This window comes from Dermacentor andersoni, chromosome 6 (genome assembly GCF_023375885.2).
Source record: "Dermacentor andersoni chromosome 6, qqDerAnde1_hic_scaffold, whole genome shotgun sequence".
NCBI classification, from domain to species: domain Eukaryota; kingdom Metazoa; phylum Arthropoda; class Arachnida; order Ixodida; family Ixodidae; genus Dermacentor; species Dermacentor andersoni.
This window is the reverse complement of record NC_092819.1, coordinates 2,090,002-2,110,352: the sequence shown is the minus strand read 5'-3', so window position 1 is coordinate 2,110,352 and position 20,351 is coordinate 2,090,002. Positions and strand designations below refer to the sequence as shown.

Here is a 20,351-nt window from a genome sequence, read left to right as displayed (position 1 = left end):
CTTCTTAAAGGATGTAGTTCTACACGTTATAAGCCCATTAAATTCGTAGAGCATCGTCGCTCCAGAGGATGCCGGTGCGATAATTGTTTTGAATAGCACATGCCTCCAGGCCCTTGTGCTTCAAGGCCTGGAGGCCTGGAGCAAATCTGATATATTTTACCTCTCGTATCATTCTTTTTATATGCATCTAAATGTTCATAGTACAAGTCATACGTCATCGCCATAATTTTATTATACAGATTTTACGCACTTTACAGCGCATATTTTAAGGCCCCTTTACAGCCACGTCACACCAATTTCACAGTAGTCATAATTACACAGCAAACTCATTACCACCGACATGGCGCTCTTTGGCCATACCTGGCCCTTGCGCCATAAAACCCCATACATCATCAATAATGTAACTCGATCGTGGTTTTGGCATGTAAAATTTCAATAATAATTTTTGCACAGTGAAAATGTGTTTAACTGGATCATCTAGTCTTTCCTTGGAAATTTTGCTAAGCAGAAACAGCGTTCTCCCCAAACATCGTAAAAGCTTCGCTTAAGCTAGCAACCACAGCGCTTGGGATCTGCAGAATAACCGCAAGCTCATAATTAGGTAAGGACACTGCTGAGCAGACACAAAAACAAGCATTGTCGTCAGTACTATGGTGCATTTATTCCTACAGCATGATGGCACTGAATGAATCCTTGAGCAAACTAGGTAAAATTTGAGGGTCTGGGATGAAGCACATATTTGCACACTGCTGGCAAGCAACAAAATGCAAAATTAAAGCTGTTCATTACAATGCCTAAGACACATGTGAATATAGCAACATTGAATATTCGCCTAAATACTGCCAATTGACTTGCATGCTGTCTTCTAGGATCAGTGCACAGAATCAAAGGGAACTCTTTCATCCTTTGTGTTTTGTTTTTATGTGTGCATCATGCAATTCCTTTTCTTCTTATTCATCCTGCTAGTTTGTATGTGATATTCTCTGCACTTCTGTCTTATGCTTTATTGTTAGGTTTTTATGTGCTGTTCTACTTGTTATTTTGTACCTGTATTTCTGCTTTCTCTGCTCCCCACTGCAAAGCCAAACTGGCTTTGTGGGTACCTAAATTAATAAATATACAAAGCTATTCTTGTACTGCTTATATGTCCCCTTACCGGATCACATTTAACGAAATATGCGATAATCCGACAGCGATGCCGCACAAATCTTCTATCGCCAATTACACAAAGCTGAATATATAGCATACTGTGCATCGATTTACTTATGTAAGCACAATTTTGAGTCGATCCCCATAAATGCGGTGAATTTCCAGCTATAATAGAAACATACGGCATCGCCGGTCGACGTTGGTAAAGGGAAAGCACTAGAACCCCGTGTTTCATTTTTAACACGCCGGCTAAGATGGAAACTTCAAAATCACTTACGGTCTGTGCTACATTGTGTAGCGCAGGAACATCATCTGGTCGAAAAACAGCCAGATGACGTCGTTCTGAAGCGTCTTCCAAGGCACCGAAACTTATTCCCCAAGGACTTCCATCACTTCTGCAGCGCTGTGATAACGTCACCTGCACAGATGAAACCCGTTTTCGACATCTGCGAGTCGGCTGATGAGAGAGACAGCTTATACCGGTTCCACACAGGCTTTCGATCGTGATCGAGCGCGATCGAATTTCTCGATCACGATCGGTTTTACGCAGATTGCGCAGTACAGGCAATCGTGATCACAAAATCCGATCCCGATCGGGCTCGATCGCAATTGAAACTGCTCCGGTATGACGCCCACCGAGCACTAACCTGTTAGGCAGCGTTGGGCATGACGATCCACGAGCACCTCGTCATGTGCTTGTTCTTGTGGAGCTTGTGTTTCGCCTGCCACAAAAGTGCAGGTCGAGCCTCAATGCAGGCGATCAGCGCTTCATTGTTGGTCGCCTCCACAGCCTCTGTGCTCTATCGACACGAAACCAGCAGCTACTCCCGGCGTTTCCGTACAACTTCATCAACCTTTCTGAACCGCCGGAAGTGTACATGCGGCCCACGTGACGTCGGTGCATAAGCTTCAACTTCCGTCGCGTACGCTCAATATGACGCCCAAGATCAAGACCTCCTTGACGCGCGCGATTCCTGCGCGTCTCCCCTCAGACGCGTAGAAGAGGCGCGCACGGGCTCGCAAAGGCGTGACGCGTAGCCAGGCGCGCACGTTCAACCGCGTGTGGTTGGGCCTTTAGGCAGGAGTTCCAAAAAATAATTTCTCTTCGCAGCCTAGGCGCAAAATTTCACATAGAAGGAGCACTGCGCACTTTGTGTCTGGACAGTGCGTTTCACATGCCTGGAAGCTGCCACTTTTCTGTGAAGCGCGACAGTGGTTCAAGGTTGCCTGACCCGAAAGTCTGGCAAACCTCGACGTAAGCATGATGGATCAGCTGTGCGACTCCTTGGGCACCACTGAAGCTCTGTTTGCCATAGTGCAGCCGCTTTTAAATCTCGCTCTGGCAGAAGACAAATATGAAATCATTGCTCTTCACCGCAGAAGAATGCTGACATATGCAGCATTAGCAAGATTTCCCTAACTGTCCCCACGCCGAAGTAATATTGCCCAGTGCGAGGAAATCTTGCGTTCCAAACGAAGCTTTCCTTCCCTAACTCCCCGGGGTTGGACTTCGCTGCGTTTCCCACCAAATAAGCTTAGCCGAATAATAGAAAACCCGGATGCATGTTACCTAAAGGTGGGCGTGGAAACACGGACAGAAGTAGGAATACACAAACACCGACTACCAACTGAAATTTCCACTACAACTTGCTGAATTTTCAGTCGTTCGAAGAAAGCGTGGGGTCTTGCATGGCTACTGATGCTGATGCATTTCATGCCGAGAAATCTGGGCGGGCCCTGGATGGAAGTATGACAAGAAGCTGGGCCTAGACTAAGAATAAAAAAAAGATCACGCAGGTCGATCTAACGAACATGTTCAACTCTCTGTTGAATGAAGCTTTCCTGTAACGATCAATGCAACGGTATTTCATCTTCTGCAACGCATTTTGCACTATAGTAATTTTGTGCCTGCTCGGAAAACACGCTTCGATGAAGAGTTACCCGCCGTGGTTGCTCAGTGGCTATGGTGTTAGGCTGCTGAGCACGAGGTCGCGGGATCGAATCCCGGCCACGGCGGCCGCATTTCGATGGGGGCGAAATGCGATAACTCCCGTGTACTTAGATTTAGGTGCACGTTAAAGAACCCCAGGTGGTCGAAATTTCCGGAGTCCCCCACTACGGCGTGCCTCGTAATCAGAAAGTGGTTTTGGCACGTAAAACCCCATAATCTAATCTAATCGATGAAGAGTTGCAAAGATGGAGCGGTAGTCGAGGGGGTCAGGTGACTAGGGAGGGCGGGCCATTTTGTCGGTAATATTATCACTGGTTGTGATCCAGCACCCAGTGTACTTTGCAGCACAGATTTTGCGGCTGGGTGGTTCGTTACAATAATTTAGGTCATAGGGCTGGATTCACACGGACTTGAAAGCGCCCGTCCTGTCGTCTTTCTTGTCCGTGTGAATCGAGCACTATGACCTCAATTATAGTGCACTTTGATTGCGAAATGTGATGACATCTGAAATCTATTTCTCTCTTCACATATGCGCATTGTTTTTCCAACTTCTTTCAGCTGTTTCGCAGCGTACGAAGCGAGTTTTAGTTAGGATTTCCTGTACCACTGCAGAACATACCAATTTGGAAGCGGCAAACATACATTTTGGTTAATTATCAATCAGTCAAATCAATTTATTTACTATCAGTGTTCATAAAGTGGCGAAAATAAAACGCTCCCGGTGAGGAAGCTTGACGGGTTCTCACCCCCTACGTGTGAGCAACAACCGTTTACAGCAAGCAAAAAAGCAGTAACGCAAGAATTGCCACGCATGCAGTGGCACATTCTGAATGGCTAAATCAGAGAAGTTCAAGTAAACCAAGGAAGCCGTTTGATATAATTTGCAATTCCATTAGGAGGTCGGTGTGCTTTAGATATATATATAGCTATAAGCCGTCACTACAAGTTCCACTACATAATATTAGCCAGTGCCGTTCAAGGCGGACGAAGTCGACGGATCGAGTGACAGACCCCCACGGCTTGATGTAGTGCACACAAATACCCACGATAGTGGCCGGGTTGATATCCGCCGCCGTATCACAATTGGTGGTGGAACGCACGCGTAATGCGCAGAATGTCAGTTAGGATATCAGCGGCTGCAGATTATTGTTTCGTTCGGTTCCGTCTTCCCTTTTCCTCAATAATTCTTAAAGTTTAATTTAAACCACAGATAATTCCTGCTATGCTTTACTTGGATTCATTTTCTGTTGGCTTTATATGGTCGCGATAACCTGTCGGGATTTTAGTGTAAGTGTGCACGACAACAAGCTTATCACAACAGTTTACAGAAAACCAACCGGCAAGCACCAATATTTACATTTCCGTCGTAGCCACGTAAAGAAATGGTAAAAATTACTCCCGTACAGCCGAGCTATTCGTTTCAAGCGCATATGCACTAAAAAGGACTTCGCGTAGAACTGTGAACAACGCCGTAAAGACTGACTCCGCCAGCTATGTCCTCCCTCTGTCATCAGCCACACGATTCAAAGATCGACGAAAAATAAGCGCACAGGACGACACACACGAACATGTGTCTTCCTGTGCGCTTATTTTCAGTGGATCTGCAATGCACCGCCTAGCCTGTCTGCAGGTGTTGTTAAACGATTCAAACAGCAGATGATGGTCATGCGCTCATCAAAAGCAAACCAGCTCCCTCAGGTTCACGGACTAACCTTATCCTCTGATATTAAACTCCGTCAGCCCCTTAACTCCTCCAAAGCAGGAAAGTGGGCGAAGTTACTCCTGAACCTTCGCGGCGTTGCGACTGGGGGTTCGAAGACGTGGGATCCTCTTTCCTCGTGGAGGGGTAAGTGAACGTGAGGCTGGGTCCGATATTCAGGACGTTTACAAACACGTTTACATTTACGTATCTACTAAAAATGCAAAGTAATACAGAAAAGTTGATGAAGTTGTAGCCGCCGATCACTCCCGCCATCCGTGCCTTGCGTGGTCATTGTTCAGTCGCTTCCACCAATCCGGCGTCAGGAGACCGATGACATCAGGTTCCACCAATCCGGAGGTCGGTCGCCCTCTCCCTAAAAGGGGAACTTGGTCGCAAATCCACGCACATCACTGAGCACAAACAGGGAAAGGAGGGGAACGTATGCCGACTCCGATCGTACACTGACAGGTGATGGCCGTATCATCGGACTGACCGCGTCTCCGGCTTGGACATGCCAATTTGTGCGGCTGCCTGGTGATGGCCGTATCATTACACTGACCGTGTCTCTGGCTCGGACGTGCCAATTTGTGCGGCTGACAGGTGATGGCCATCGGAATAACTGGTCCGCCTCTCGCAGTTACAAGATAGAAAAGAAGTCGTTAACATTTATGGGTACTACTCTAAAGAAGCTACTACTAACAGTGGTGTACCACAGGGGTCCATATTAGGTCCTCTACTTTTCCTAACTTATATTAATGATCTGCCTAGTTGCCTCTCCTCATCGAAGTGTATTCTCTACGCTGATGATACTGCTATATTTAGTTTTAACAATTGTATATCAACGCGAACACGCAAGCTAAACGAAGATCTCGTGAAAATTTCCACATGGTGTCAACTTAACAAGCTGCATATTAACCATAATAAGACCAATGTTGTCGTCTTTGCCTCACATCAGCGATCGCCTGAGCTCCTTCAGTCTATTTGCATCAACAATCACCTAATCACTGCAGTTGATAATTGCACCTATTTAGGTGTGGAATTTGATCGTCATCTTAAATTTCACCTTCACATAGCTCATGTGAAAAAGAAAACGGCATATGGAATATGCGTTTTAAACAAAGCGCCATATTTCTCATTTACAAGTGATCACCTCGCTTTATTATGCTTTTGTTCATTTTCATATTAAATATAACATTTAATCATGGGGAAACACTTATAACAGTCACCTAACGTCGTTGCAAGTAATTCAGAATCGAGCTATTCGACTAATGACATTTTCACCTCGTAGCATTAGCGTAAATCAGCTGTTACATGAACATGATGTTTTGACTGTGACTGATCTTGTTAAATATAACCTGGCCATGTTTATTTTTAGTGCATTAAACTATGATATTCCAGTAATCATCATACCAATGACATGCCTTGCTAATGTAAATAATACTATATTTGCAGGAAATATGAACTTCATTTTATCCTTCGTTCGCACCAAGTATGGTAAGCAGTCATTACACTTTTTCAGCTTTATCTCTGTGGAACACATTACCATTCCCTTTAAAATTGTTTAAAGCTCACAGATTTCGTACAGAACTTAAGTATTTTCTTTTAGCTTCCTCTGACTTTCGCATTTGAGTGTACTATGTGTTGTATTTCTAACTTTCACGTTGTTTCTCTATACGTCTCCAGCATTTTTTTACTTCTTTCTTCTTGTTAAGCTATTTTTGTAGTTTCACCTTTTGCTGACTAATCCAAAGCCTTGTTATTGCTTAATACATTCATCTGCTGCTTTTCTGTTCATTTATGCCTTGTCTCCTAATCTTTATTATCGTAAATTTTACATGTTGCCTTCGTTGTTTTACTAATTCTAGCCATCATGCACAGGAGGTCCCATTTCAGTTTCTAACTACGGGACCTCGTTCTGTATATACTTATCATGTAATTATGCCCATTTTTGTCTTGAATAAAACTGATTCTGATTATTATAATCAAACCGTGTTTTCGGCGCGCAAAACCCCAGAATTCATTCACTCTCTCTTTCACTGAGCGTTAAGGAAGGGGCGCTTACACAAGCTTCACTGCCTCGGCCAATCGCAAAGGCCTCAGCTATCAGGCGGCCATATGCACTTTTATAGCGTCCTATGACCTGGCACTTTTCAAAGTGCAGAATTCATCCGCACTCACTGCAGTGGAGTGCCATGTTGCACCTTGTTCTTGTCGATGATTGTTATAATCATCATGTAGATATGGCTGGTTCGCACATATATACAAGTGGGCTCGTCTCCCACCAAAGGTCGTGGGTTCAACTCTCGACGTTCGCGATGGCAATTGGAATGCAACTTGGAGATATATCCTGTTCACCGATATCTCCAAGTGGGTTTGATCCCATCAAAGTTCGTAGGTTCGAGTGTCTTAATTAACTTTGCCTTGTTGAACACCACAGGTCGTGCTGACGCTTCTTCTTCGCTTCGGCTTCAAGCTTTCTTATAAAGAAATTGATGGCGCAATTCGCTATAATTAATAGCGAGGGTCATAGGTTCTACTCCCACCGAAGGTCGTCGGTCTTAATTCAATTCGCCTGTAACCGGCAAAAGGAGGCCTGAGGAGAGCACCTCAGGTTATACTAAAGAAGGCGCAGGATCTCCAGGGCACCCAAGGGTAGCGGCGGGATCAAAGCTGGAAGCAGGGTGGCTCGTGGGTTCAGGCCGCGGAGGCCGAAGCATGCCAGGGGTCCTCGCATAAAAAATTGCCTGTCCGCGATAGCGGACAGTCGATCTTATACACCTCTGGCAAGCGCAGGCGTCGTTTGGTGTCCCGGAGGCACCGCCAATAATGCGAAATAATGAAACTTTGTTAGAATTAGTAAAAAACACAATTGAATAAATATAGATACTTCCAGCCGCCAACTTGTGATGCTAAGTTCAGCACCACCGCGCCCTGAGAATGCTGCAACACCAGTCAGAACTTTGCCTCTGAAGGTACGTCGGACAGACTTTCTCCCGCCTGCGGCACTGGTGCTGAGTCAGTCATCGTCACTGGTGGCCTTTCAGCCACTTGCGTTCAGCCGCGGTTGCCAAGGCCCTCAGCTCTGCCTTCTATATTATCAATATATGCGGCCCAGGCTCTACTGCAGTCGGAACTGCTCCCACAGAAACATCTGTGATGTTATTTACAAGGTGCATCGCCGTAAGGCGCGAGAAAGCAACGATCCGCCACGACTGACTTAGCCCGCTGCTCCACCTATACTTTACCGCGCCGGCAACCAGCGTCCGAGCGTAAACTCGACCCCACTCCGCAATGCCGGCACGCCTAGGGACAAAAGCCTACAACACGCGCTGAGAAGCCTCCTCCGTAGTACCTAAAGTCGGATACAACTTTAGAAAAAAGGGGGCGTTTGCTCCTCCGAGGCGGAGGCACACGAGCATTCATCGATGGACGCGCACTCTGGACTAACGTCATGAGCCGGACGGCCGGTGACCCCGCCGACGGAGAAGATGGCCGCCCGCGCTTCGAACTGGGCGAAGTCGCGTCAGCTGTGGGCTTCAGCCCCTCGTAAGAGTGAATTCCAGAACTGTTTGTTATTGTCTATCATGCCGGAAATATTACTACGAGCTTACGATGCGGCATGTGTGCGGCATGCGTTTATTCTGAGCCGTGATCCGGCGAAGGAACATTGCAGCGAGCATCGCTGGCGCTGCGCTACCCTTTGCCTGAAAACAGGATCCCACGGCGACCGCTGCAAACACACATCCTGCGTATTTCTTCCATGTTGTTTTATTTCGCTCCCGAATGAAGTTACGACGACAAAAGTTTTCCAAAGACTGGTGCCTACTGTTAGCGGCGGGTGCGTTCGTGTACTGTGTCCCTGTGTTTTTCGTCGGACGGGGCGAAGTGATGGAGCAAAACGATTCTCAGGAGAAATCATAAAAGTGTGCGCGCATGAAACAAACCTACGAGTGTCTCAACAGAAAATATTTGCAGAAGCCTGCAACGCAAAGACGTGTCGTCGTCAACTTAGCGTGAATGATCATTGTCAGTGGTGAGATGGCCGAACGTCTAGCGACGGTGTTCGAGCGTTGTGTAGCACCGCCGATTGATTGCTGTCCACCAGTGCTCACTGCACGCGCAAGCTGTAGAATGCGTGCTGTGATACAGTCACGCATAAAGTGTGTTGTCAGCGCTCGATATGATTTCCCACAACACAGCTCCGCGCTGCTTTTCGATTCTCGTGATATGTTGCAATTAAAAATTCTCATGACAGTGTTAAGAGAAGGGTAAAAAGAAAAAAGAAACATACTAGAAGCTAGGCACAGCAGCTTGTGAACCCGCTCCTAATACCTGTACCCGCGTCTGTTTTTGAATGCGTGTGTGTATGTTTTCTTGCGTTTGCCTATTTTATTTTCCACATTTGTTGATATTTGAGATTTTCTTGGTTTACACGTTTTTGTGTGAATATGTGCCTGCTTCCATGCGGGTTCTCGCTTACTCTTATTTCTGTACTTTTATTTTATATTAGCATTTGTTTTTGCTAGTTTTTTTTCAGCGAAGTCCTTTTAACTTTTCCATTAACCCATCTCATTCAAAGCACTAACTCCTGTAAACTGCAGGACTGGCCCCTTCCATCTCATTAAAGCCTTTCTCACTGGTCTACCTCCTCGTCTGAATCTGCCTTCTCGCTGTGTTTTCGGTCCTTGCTTTTTGTGTTGTTGCCGCAATGTGATTAACCAACCTACTCAAAACAAATTTTGATCACTTATGAAGACAGAAAGGTTTACAGATACGCTTTCTTAAAAGCGTCATGTGGGTTGCAGAGTAACTTTGCCTCTTACCTCTGTTCATATTTATGCATCAGTGCACGCCGCCGCTCGCCAAAAGTGCACATGAAAGGGTGCCATATTGTGAAACAGCACATTACTATGTCATCGTGTCGTCACCAGTGGGCATGGAAGTACAAGCAGGATGACAGTCTCATACCGTATCTTCCTATTTGTGCAGGTCGGTCATTTTTCTATGCTGCCTACTAAATCTTTCAGGTCTGAAGACCGCTTTATAATTGTGCTTCCATGCCCAGAAGCAGTGTGTGGTTCTTTTTGCAAATTACTGTTGTTGTTGAGTGGCGACGTAGAGCAAAACCCTGGTCCCGATGATAACGTTATGGCCGAATTGCTTAAAACTGTAAAAGAAACAAACGCGCGTTGTATTCGCATTGAAACAAACCAATCCAGTATGTCACAGGCGATAGAAGAGCTTAAACTTTCACAGCAGTCCATCACACTTAGCATCACTGATATGAATGAACGCCTACAAGCTCTAGAATGTCAGACTGTTGGCTTTGAGACATTGCAGCAAGAAATGAGTGACACGTCTCAAAATATAAAACGCGTGCAGCGAGAAACTGCCACGCTTCGTGGGCGACTTGACGATGCCGAAGACAGGTCACGACGAGAAAATCTTATACCTGTGTCACACGGGCACATTTGGAAGGCCTTCCAGTCAACGGCCTTTGAAACGCCACAACTCTATCGACTCAAAGCAGTTGTCGCGCTGCTACACGGCACTTTTGAAAGGCCGTTGAGTGGTTCAGGCGTTTCTCGCAAAATTGTGTGGCGCTGCGGATCTTTATTTTCGTTTTCATGACACGAAAAGCTAAACAACATTAAAACCATTTAAAAACACTATAATTTCTTTTATGTTTGTTTTTACATTAAAAAAATTTGTTTATACATTGCCATACATATATGTTTAGTTTTTAAGTTGTTGAGTAGCGAAACTGCGGCAACGTTTGCGCCTCTCGATGCGGCTGCCGTTTTGGTGTGTGTTCGCACAGGTCAAGTGGCAAAAACACTTTATTGAATAATGAATAACACTCATATATAGTATTTTTAGAGCATTTGGTTTGATTTGTTCTTTCTAACCGTGAGTACGAGCACATTGTGAACGAGCGGGCATGTTCGCGCTGTTTCCGCTTCCGTTGCTCAAAGGCCATTGAGATTTCGATAGAGTTGTAGGGTGCTCCGTTGAGTCGATAGACTATTGACTCGGCGGCCTTCGAAACCGCCCGTGTAACAGCTCGAACTTGACCTTTGAGTCAACTGACTATCGGTTGGAAGGCCTTCCAAACGCCCGTGTGACACGGGTATTATATTCTTCGGGATACCCGATGGCCCGTCTGAGAATGCGCGTCAGTGCGAAGAAACAATTATCTCCATCGCCTCAGACAAACTGGATATACGTTTACCACTTGATAGTATAGAGCGTTTACATAGAATCGGGAAATTTGCCAGCGGCAAAAATACGCCTCTAGTGGTGAAGTTTACCACATTCAAGACAAAAGAGCTGGTGTTTTCCAAACGGTCGTCTTTCGCGGGAACAGGCATCAGCGTAAGCGAAGACTGTTGCGAAGCCACGCGTCACGCCCGGAAGAAACTTTTGGAATTCGGTAGAGGCTTGAACACTAACTTCAAGTTAAGCTACAAAAGACTATTTTCGGAAGGAAAGTGCTACATGTTCAATGCCGACGAAAATTCCGTTATTGAAGTCAATACTGGCAGACAAACGAGCAATGCTGTGGCCCTGTCCCCAGGAGGAACGCGTTCTGGACGTGTCTATGCGGGAAGTAAATAGGCTCACGCGAGGGGTGGAGGCCCATCGGCAACAGCATCCGTAATCTTTACTAATATTCGGAGCGTTTTTCCTAAAAGAGATAGGTTGAATAGTTTAATTAACGATACTGGAGCTGATGTTGTTGTACTAACAGAAACCTGGCTCTCTGACAAAATAGAGACAGGCGAGCTCTTTCAATGCAACAAAAAATTTACTGTATATCGGCTAGACCGCACCGATAGAATAGGCGGTGGTGTTTTAATAGCTATTAACTCTAGTTTTGAATCATTCCTTTTGAGTGTAACTACTAATTTGGAATTACTCTGGTGCTGCCTATCTATTGGTTTCAAAAAAATAATCGTAGGGGTCTGTTATCGTCCCCCTAATCCCGATTGTAATTTTGCAGAAAAAGTTCATGACACCCTAAGCGTAATATCTGTTCGATTTCCTGGATCACCTATGTTTCTTTTAGGAGACTTTAATTTCCCAACTATCGATTGGTCGCGTTCCTGCCCCTTTTTTAATCCGACATCTGCAGAGGCTACAGGATTTCTTAACGTTTGCGTAGATTTTAACCTTGCACAGCTCGTTATCAAACCAACACGTGTCACATCTGCTACAAGTTCGTTGCTCGACTTGATTCTGACTGCTCATGCTGATAAGGTTTCACCAGTGACCCACATGCCTGGCCTAAGCGACCATGACATCTTACACTTTAACATTTCCATCCCGCCTACAAAAGTAAAGAAACACACCAAATATATTAGGGACTGCAAAAAGGCTAACTTTAACGCTATAAACTCTGAGCTATCAGCCTTTCTTGATTACTTCCTTATGACACATGTAGACTTAACAGTTCAAGAAATGTGGTTGTCTTTTAAATCTACAGTAATGCATCTTATCTACAAATATATTCCACTTAGAATAATTCATCCATCTTCTAACGCCCCTTGGTACAATAACCATCTGAAAAGATTATCCAACAAAAAATGCAGACTTTTTCGTTCCGCCAAAAGGTCATTAAACGCTGATCGATGGTTAGCATATACATCCGCTGCGAAAGCCTATACAAGCGCTTTAAACACGTCCAAATTTAACTTCTTTAACTCAACCCTACCGTCTCTGATAAAAACTAACCCAAAACGCTTTTGGAACGTTATGAAATGTACCAAAGATAGCGTTATAAGTCTCGTAAACGATTCAGGCGATCAAGTTCCGAATCATCTTTGTGCTTCTGTACTAAACAACACGTTTGCCCAATCATTCTGCACAGAAAATTTAAGTGACTATCCCCCTTTTACACCCGTTAACTTTCCGGCGATGGATCCCATTGCCCTAGACCCAGCAGGTATCCGAGCCAGAATTTTCAAGATAAAGCGGTCATCATCATGTGGTATTGACGGTATTAATTCCAAGTTTCTCCAAAACACTGCAGAATACAGCTCCATCATACTTACCTTTATTTTTACTAGATCACTTAACGACAGTGCCCTACCCATTGATTGGAAAACCGGTAAGGTTACCCCGCTTTTTAAATTGGGAAACCCACATCACCCTTTGAATTACAGACCCATCTCATTAACTTCGGTACCCTGCAAAATTTTTGAGCACATCATTTTCACTCACCTTGTAGACGTTCTTGAATCAAACAATTTTTTTAGCCCTTATCAGCACGGTTTCAGAAAATCTTTTTCTTGTGAAACACAACTAATAACATTCACTAATGACTTGCATGCGTTCTTGGACTCGGGTTTTGCGACGGACTGTATTTTTTTAGACTTTTCTAAAGCCTTTGATAAAGTTAATCACCAGTTACTTATCTATAAGCTAAGCCTTCTAAATATTGACCCTTTAATATTCAAATGGATTTGCAGCTTTCTTTGTAATCGTACCCAATATGTAACCATCAATGACAATGACTCACCAGAGGTGCCAGTACAATCGGGTGTACCTCAAGGCTCTGTGTTGGCGCCTTTACTTTTCCTCATTTATATTAACGACCTGCCTAATCAAATCACTAGCTCTATTTGTTTGTTTGCCGACGATTGCGTAATTTACCGAAAAATAACTAATGATTCTGATATGGTTACATTACAATCAGACCTTGATAACGTTACAACCTGGTGCTCCCGCTGGCACATGAATCTTAACACCTCAAAATGTAGATTCATGAGAATCTCACGCAGCCAAGTATCTTTTTATAACTACCATCATAACAACATCCCACTTGAATCAGCATCTTGTTATAAATGCCTCGGAGTGCACATTACAAATAATCTCTCATGGAAACGACATATCGAACACATTACATCAAAAGCTAACCGCATGCTGGGCTATCTTAAACGAAATTTTTCACTCGCACCTTCTTCCCTGAAAAAACAGTTATATGTCACCTACATTCGGCCTAATCTAGAGTATGCATCCTCAATATGGGACCCTCATCAATTAACATCAATTAACAGCTTAGAAGCTGTGCAGAATCGGTCCGTTCGTTTTATTCTTAACAATTACCAGCGCACAGCAAGCGTAACTAGCATCAGACTTGCCTTCAACATATCTCTCCTTTCCAAACGCAGAAAAATCGCTCGCCTTTGTCTGTTCCATAAAATATACCACTTAATTCCTACACTCAAGTCACGCTTGATCGAACCAGCCTCTTTTACTTCTGCACGCTTGGACCATCGTCATAAGGTAAACATCCCATTCCACAAAACGTCTACCTATGGTAATTCATTTCTTCCAAAATCATGCCAGGAATGGAATCACCTACCAGATCCACTAGTCTATATAACTAACACAGATAACTTCCCTAAGGCACTTACTAATATTATCTAGCATGCCTTGATGTGAGTGTATAACGAAGGAATTCCGTTTTCTCCTGATCAGTATTGTTCATAAGCTTTCTTTTTTATTATCTACCTAATCTACAAACGGTGTATTTTGTATTATGCTTTATTTTCTATCATTCTGTGCGTATTGGCTCACTGTAACTTGTCCTATATACCATGTATGTATATTTAATCTGTATTACCGAAGTTTTCCGTTTTTCTTTGTATAATTATTTTTTACCGTAATATGCTTTTTTTTGTGTCGCTCTCGCGTTATTTTTACATTGCACCATGCATTGTCATCTGACTAGTATTCGTGTTTTTCTTTCTCCTTTTTTGCATATTTATCTCCCCTCTGTAATGCTTCATTGTAAGCCCTGAGGGTACTATAAATAAATAAATGAATGAATATATTCAAGGAGCAAAAGCCCCCAGATTTTCTCTCTCGCGCCCTCTCTTACTCGCGCCTACGCACAAACGACTGGCGATCCCCCAAATGAACGTCTGGTAGGAACGTCATGGAATAAAAAACCAACTTTAGAGAAGGAAAACTGTACTTTCCATAGCGGTTCGAAAATAAGAAGCGGCAGCGCATGGAACTTACCGGGGAGCCCGACAGATGGCGATACTAAAACAAAAAAAAAAAAACTTAATAATGAATGGTCTGGCAGTTTTTGTTGTGGTGGCCTCATGTGGCGGCTCGGAGTCCTTGGACTCGGGCGTCATCTTCGGCTTGCCGGACGGCCCAGAGCTGGTCTTCCAACCACAGAACACCTATACAAACTTAGAGAAGGGAAACTATACCTTCCACACTGCAACGAACATAAGAGTAGCGGGGGCGTTGCGAACTAAAGTATGCGACCGAGAGATGGCGCAGGCACTATTATCATCACTATTACGTAGTGAGCAATATGGCCGCTACGGTGGCGGCTCGTGGGGTTCGTTGTGCTGCTCGTTCGCTGGTTTTGGGTGTTTTGCTACCGCTTTCGGAGTGGTGTTCGTGTGTATGATACTCTAAAATGACTATCGATACCTTTATTACATCGCCAGGTGACCGAGAGGCCTCAACTGGCAAAAAAACACGTCAGACAAGTAAGCTTACATTGTTCATTGTCAATCGTGAATGAAGCAGTACATTACCACAATTTTCGTACAGGTCTGGTGGAGCTAATGCTGTCAGTTACTGAGTTTACAATATACAGAAACACAGATAGTAATCTATTTAACGGAATTGAAAGCTGAAATCAAGCGAAGTTTTCTCGTCGCGTTTGCCGTGCCGCTAAAGCAAGGACAACGATATTGTACTCCCCTAAGCTAGTACTCGTGTTGCATACAGTGCTGTTTGACGTGTTCCATACTGTATGTATGTTGTCCGCCTTCGACAATTTCAGCTAGATTAAAGAAAGAAACATAAGAAGTGCTCAGCAAACATGTACTGTCAGTAAGGTAAACTCGAACTGCAATGTCGCATTGTTTTCATAACACGTTGGCGATAGGCGCGAAGTCTAGAGGGAAATAACATTATGCTAAATTTTAGATCACATATTTTGTGTTCTTGATATTTCTACTGCACATTTAGTGTTCAGCTTCAGCAGTAAAGGCTTTGACACAAGTAGAGTACTCGTAGGAAGGCGAGGAACGTTATGGGACGACAGTGCGACCTCTGCCAATGTTGTGTTGAAACAACGACACTAAATAAACATATAAGTATGCCCAATTAATGCTCACGGACCCTTGTAAAATGCAATTTACGATTTCATGTTGAAAAAACATCTCGGTTTGCGCGTTAAAACAATGCAAAAAGGTTACAAGGAGATGAACACGTCATTTGAGTAACACAGGTGAGCAAGGGAAGCCTAAGCCTGTAGCCAACGTTCCAAAAATCAAGCATATTTGTGAGGCCGGTGACGAAGACAAGTTCCCACGCTGAGGCTTCCCTTGCTCGTCCACTGTTGATTGGCTGAATGTTAAGTCAAACTTCGAGTATACTTCAAAAGCTTTTTGTGAACACACTACCCTCAGGTATGTCATCTGCTGTTTGAAGAGAAAGAAAAATTGATTTTATTGGTTCGTCATGTTTGAGAAGTGTGGAGCAGGCCAGTTGTGTTCATCATGTCCTATAAATATATTGGTGTACACATTACAAATAATTTAAATTGGACAAACAAAGGGTATGTCATTAACACTGCAATTCGCCTGCTCGGGTACTTACAGTGCAACTTTTCCGAAGCGCTGTTTGCTTTAAAACTACGCCTCTGCTGCAAGACGCTAATACGCTCAAAACTTGAATATGCATCTGCAATATGGGATCCCAGTAGCGTTAGTCGTACTACTTCACTTCAACTAGTACAAGATAACTTTGCTCGCTTCATTCTTGCTAATTATAACTGTACCGCGAGTAAAACCTTAATGAAGCTAACCAGCAATTATTCCCCTAGCTAGTCACCATGTTTCGCTATTTCATAAAATTTTCCGTCATACCACACTTCACGACTTCATACCTCGGCCTCAAGTACATTTCAAACTGCATCGATCATGGCAGTAACGCAGGGATTGATTCTTGCTACACGAAGTCTTTCTTTCAATCTTTCATCCCCCGTACAACTCAGGAATGGAACCACCTTCCCTCAAGTATCGTAGCCAACACAGATAACAAACTTCTTTTGCAATACATTAGCTAACATTATATAATCAGGAGAATCATTGTATTACCAAAACTCACTGCTCTTGTTTGTTTTACTCTACTGCTTTGTTACCACTCCCCTTTTTAATGGCATACGGCCCTGAGCGTACTTTAAATAAAAAATAGAATAATAAAGTGAAGAGTGACTGCCAAAGTTTCAGTGAACATGAAGCATCATTTCCTCAAAATTGCACTGAGCGGTTTTGAAGGCTTTAAAATTCTTTGCAGTTTCATGTAACAAATTAACGCTAGGAAGGAGCGCGTGAAACTTGTTGGCAATGCCCGTCAATCTGATTTTTAAATAGCAGATGACAGAATTTGTGCATTACCAAGTAGGAGCTTGCTACATGACGAGAAAAGAAACAAGTTGGGACTCAACTTGTTACTTCTCCGATTGTCATAAAATGCCCTTAAAATCAAGCAAGCTTGTATGTCAAATTTTAGCATTCCCGCTCGGTACGATACAAAACTGTAGACTGTTGCTTTCCTGATAGGGCTCACAGCCCTCTATCTGGTAAACTTGCAAACGTTTCATGGTGAGGCACGTAGTTCAAAAGGACCTGTTGACATTACGGTGCCCGTTGAGCTTCTTATGGCTTGACGTAAGCTTGGCCTCTTTCTCGCAGTGGAAAAATACTATGCGTGGCTCTGTTATCGCAGAGACCAGTGGAGCTGGGGGAAGCCCAGCAATAGTTCGACTAAGTGGGTGGTTCGGCATTACCTTACTGGCCTTCACCCAGCTCCAGTGGTCTCTGGTGTTTGCGATAGCAGAGCCGCGCATAATTTTTTGCAGCACTAGTCCACTTCCTGGCGCAACTTCGGGGAATCGAATCCTGAACGCATTGAAAGCATTACTTCGACATAGAGTCGAGTTCTCGGTTGACGACTATGGAGCAGCATAGCCGGAGAAACACCTGTAGTCGTGTGTGAAGAAAACCTGTAGATTGCCAAGTATTCTAACGCTGCAGACCTAAGGTCTCGTTCCAACATAGCAATCTGTATCAATTATTCCAGGACAGTTGAATGTTTCTACCTGGACGTTTACCTGCGGGTAGTAGAGGGAAGACAGGAAATACTTGATATGCCTCGTTCTTTCAGAAATCTTCTAACTCAACGGAAAGAAACACAATACAATACAATATGTTTATTTAACACGTTTCGGATGTTGGGTGGGCCGTTGGTGGGCCATTGTCGGACACAATGGTATCGGGAAGCCCTTCTCTACTGAACAGAGTAATCAGACAGCGGATGATTGCTTCGAATGTGACTAAATACATAAAGGCAACTTCAGACCACTTGGAATGATAGTCGGCAATGACTAAGGCAAAACGCGCATGCTGTGGAGCATGATCTAAAGGACATATTATCTTTATAGCTAATTTTTCCAGTGATCGAAAAGACCATTCCATAGGTTGAAGGGGAGAAAAAAATACGATTTGGCATGTTTATCTGCATGTTAACAAACAAAGCAATTTCTTACAAGTTCCTCAACTTGTCTCTCCATGTGAGGCCACTAGTAGATGCCTCTCAGTCTGAGCTTCGTTTTCGTGATCTCAAATGACACTAGTGCACAAAAGACAGGAGTTTCTGACGCAATAAAACAGGAGCGATAATACGCTCTCCTTGGGGAATATTATCCACGTAGGATAATTCGGACTGTAAGGATGCATATCCCTGTAATTCTGGCGGCAGATCTAGAGCATTTCTTCGACCGTTTACTATCCTTTCTCTTAAAGCCTGACAAACTGGATCAGCCACTGTAGCTGTCTGAAATTCTTCCTTCGCTATGCATACAGAAAGCAAAAACACTATTTCCTCATCTAGTTATGGTTCAGATTCAGGAGGAACAGGAAGACGCGACAATGAATAAGGTATGACATTTTGATCGTCCTTGAAACACTCAAAGTCAAAATTAAAGCAAGCGAGTCGAGCACTCAATCGAGAAATTCTTATAAGACGCTGACCAGAACCTTCGGAACACAGCAATGCAGCAAGAGCTTGGTGGTCAGTTCGAAGCTTGAACCAATGACCCCCTAAGTAAACATGCCAATGTTCACAAGCAAAAAGGCAGGCTAAAGCTTCACGTTTGCCTAGTACCGTAGTTCTTCAGGGGTTAGAGTACGAGATGCAAAAGCCACTGTAAAGAGTTAATTGCCGCACTTTTGCTGAAGGACCGCTCCCAAGCCAACGCCTGAAGAATCGACTGTCGCTACGATGAGCAGGTGCACCGGAAACGTGCACTACAGGAAGCGAAGCAAGTACTTCCTTAATAGACTGGAAGCTGCATTCATGTAACTCATGTATGTCATGATATACATATCCAGAATGCATCCAGAATGCATGTCATGTCATTCAACAAAATATAGTGATGTCCTCTCATTTGTGACATTCCTCTCTTGACATGCATGTCATCTGACTCATGTTATGGCACGATTGTCATTTATGTCAGATTCTTTTTTTTTAATAAGGTATGCATTTCGATGACTGTGACATGAATGAAATGGCATGCCTCAGATGAATGACATGGCATATATGCCATGACGTGATTGTCATTAATGACATTGACGTGATGGCGTCGTGGTCACTCCTTTAACTTGATATGTATCAACATATAAATGAAGAGACATCAAATCAAACTTTATTTTCCAGTAAGCAAGAACAGCATCATCATTTAGGGCTAAATGCTTCGACAGTAGCCTGACGGGGCCCTAAAGACATTACATAACAACCTCAGCACAGTACACAGTAAAACAAGCATACATATTGCGACGAAATGGTAATTGTATATATATATATAAAAGGAAGTTAGATACAAATTATAAACATCAATAAAACTATGGCAGCACCGACACTAAAACTACGACATAATTCTGCATCAAAACCGACAGCAATATAGAAACAGAAGAAAGCAAGTGCTTCTACACATCAAAAACTGTAATTAGTGAAAAGTCAAATATGGCGAGCATGACTAAACATTAACATGTAATGTTGTTTGCGTAGCGATCCTAGTTGCGTCTATTCCTTCCGTCTACATTTGCAGTATTTCTAGCTTGCGTATTTTGTTTGTATTCTCGGGAATTGTATTGCGAGCGCGGCGGTAGCAGGGCCGTCAATTGCTTCCACGCGCGAAATGTTCAAACCATGTCTGACTTATCGAATACGGCACTGCTGCAGGTTAAATGAGGCGTAGCATTCCTGACTTCCTAGCGTATAGGCCCGCAGCGTTCCCGGGAAACTACGGAGAAGGGAAGCGCATTAGGGGACGGCAGAAGACTAGGTGGTGCGACTAAATTAGGAAATTTGCGGGTGCTAGTTGGAATCGGTTGACGTAGGATAGGGGTAATTGGAGATCGCAGGGAGCCTGCAGTGGACATAAAATGCTGCTGCTGCTGCTGCTGCTGATGTTGTTGTTAGTGTTAGACAGCTTAAAAAGCAAAAAAA

At 43.8% G+C, this 20,351-nt stretch overlaps 1 long non-coding RNA gene across 1 annotated transcript in view; it reads left to right on the top strand.

Moving 5' to 3' along the window:
• The window catches only part of LOC129382204 (uncharacterized), a 48,515-nt gene that overhangs the window by 9,434 nt on the left and 18,730 nt on the right, over window positions 1-20,351 (top strand). Inside the window, exon 3 of the long non-coding RNA XR_008610293.2 lies at window positions 6,255-6,296. This is a non-coding gene — a long non-coding RNA (uncharacterized lncRNA). The remainder of the gene's footprint in view (window positions 1-6,254; window positions 6,297-20,351) is intronic.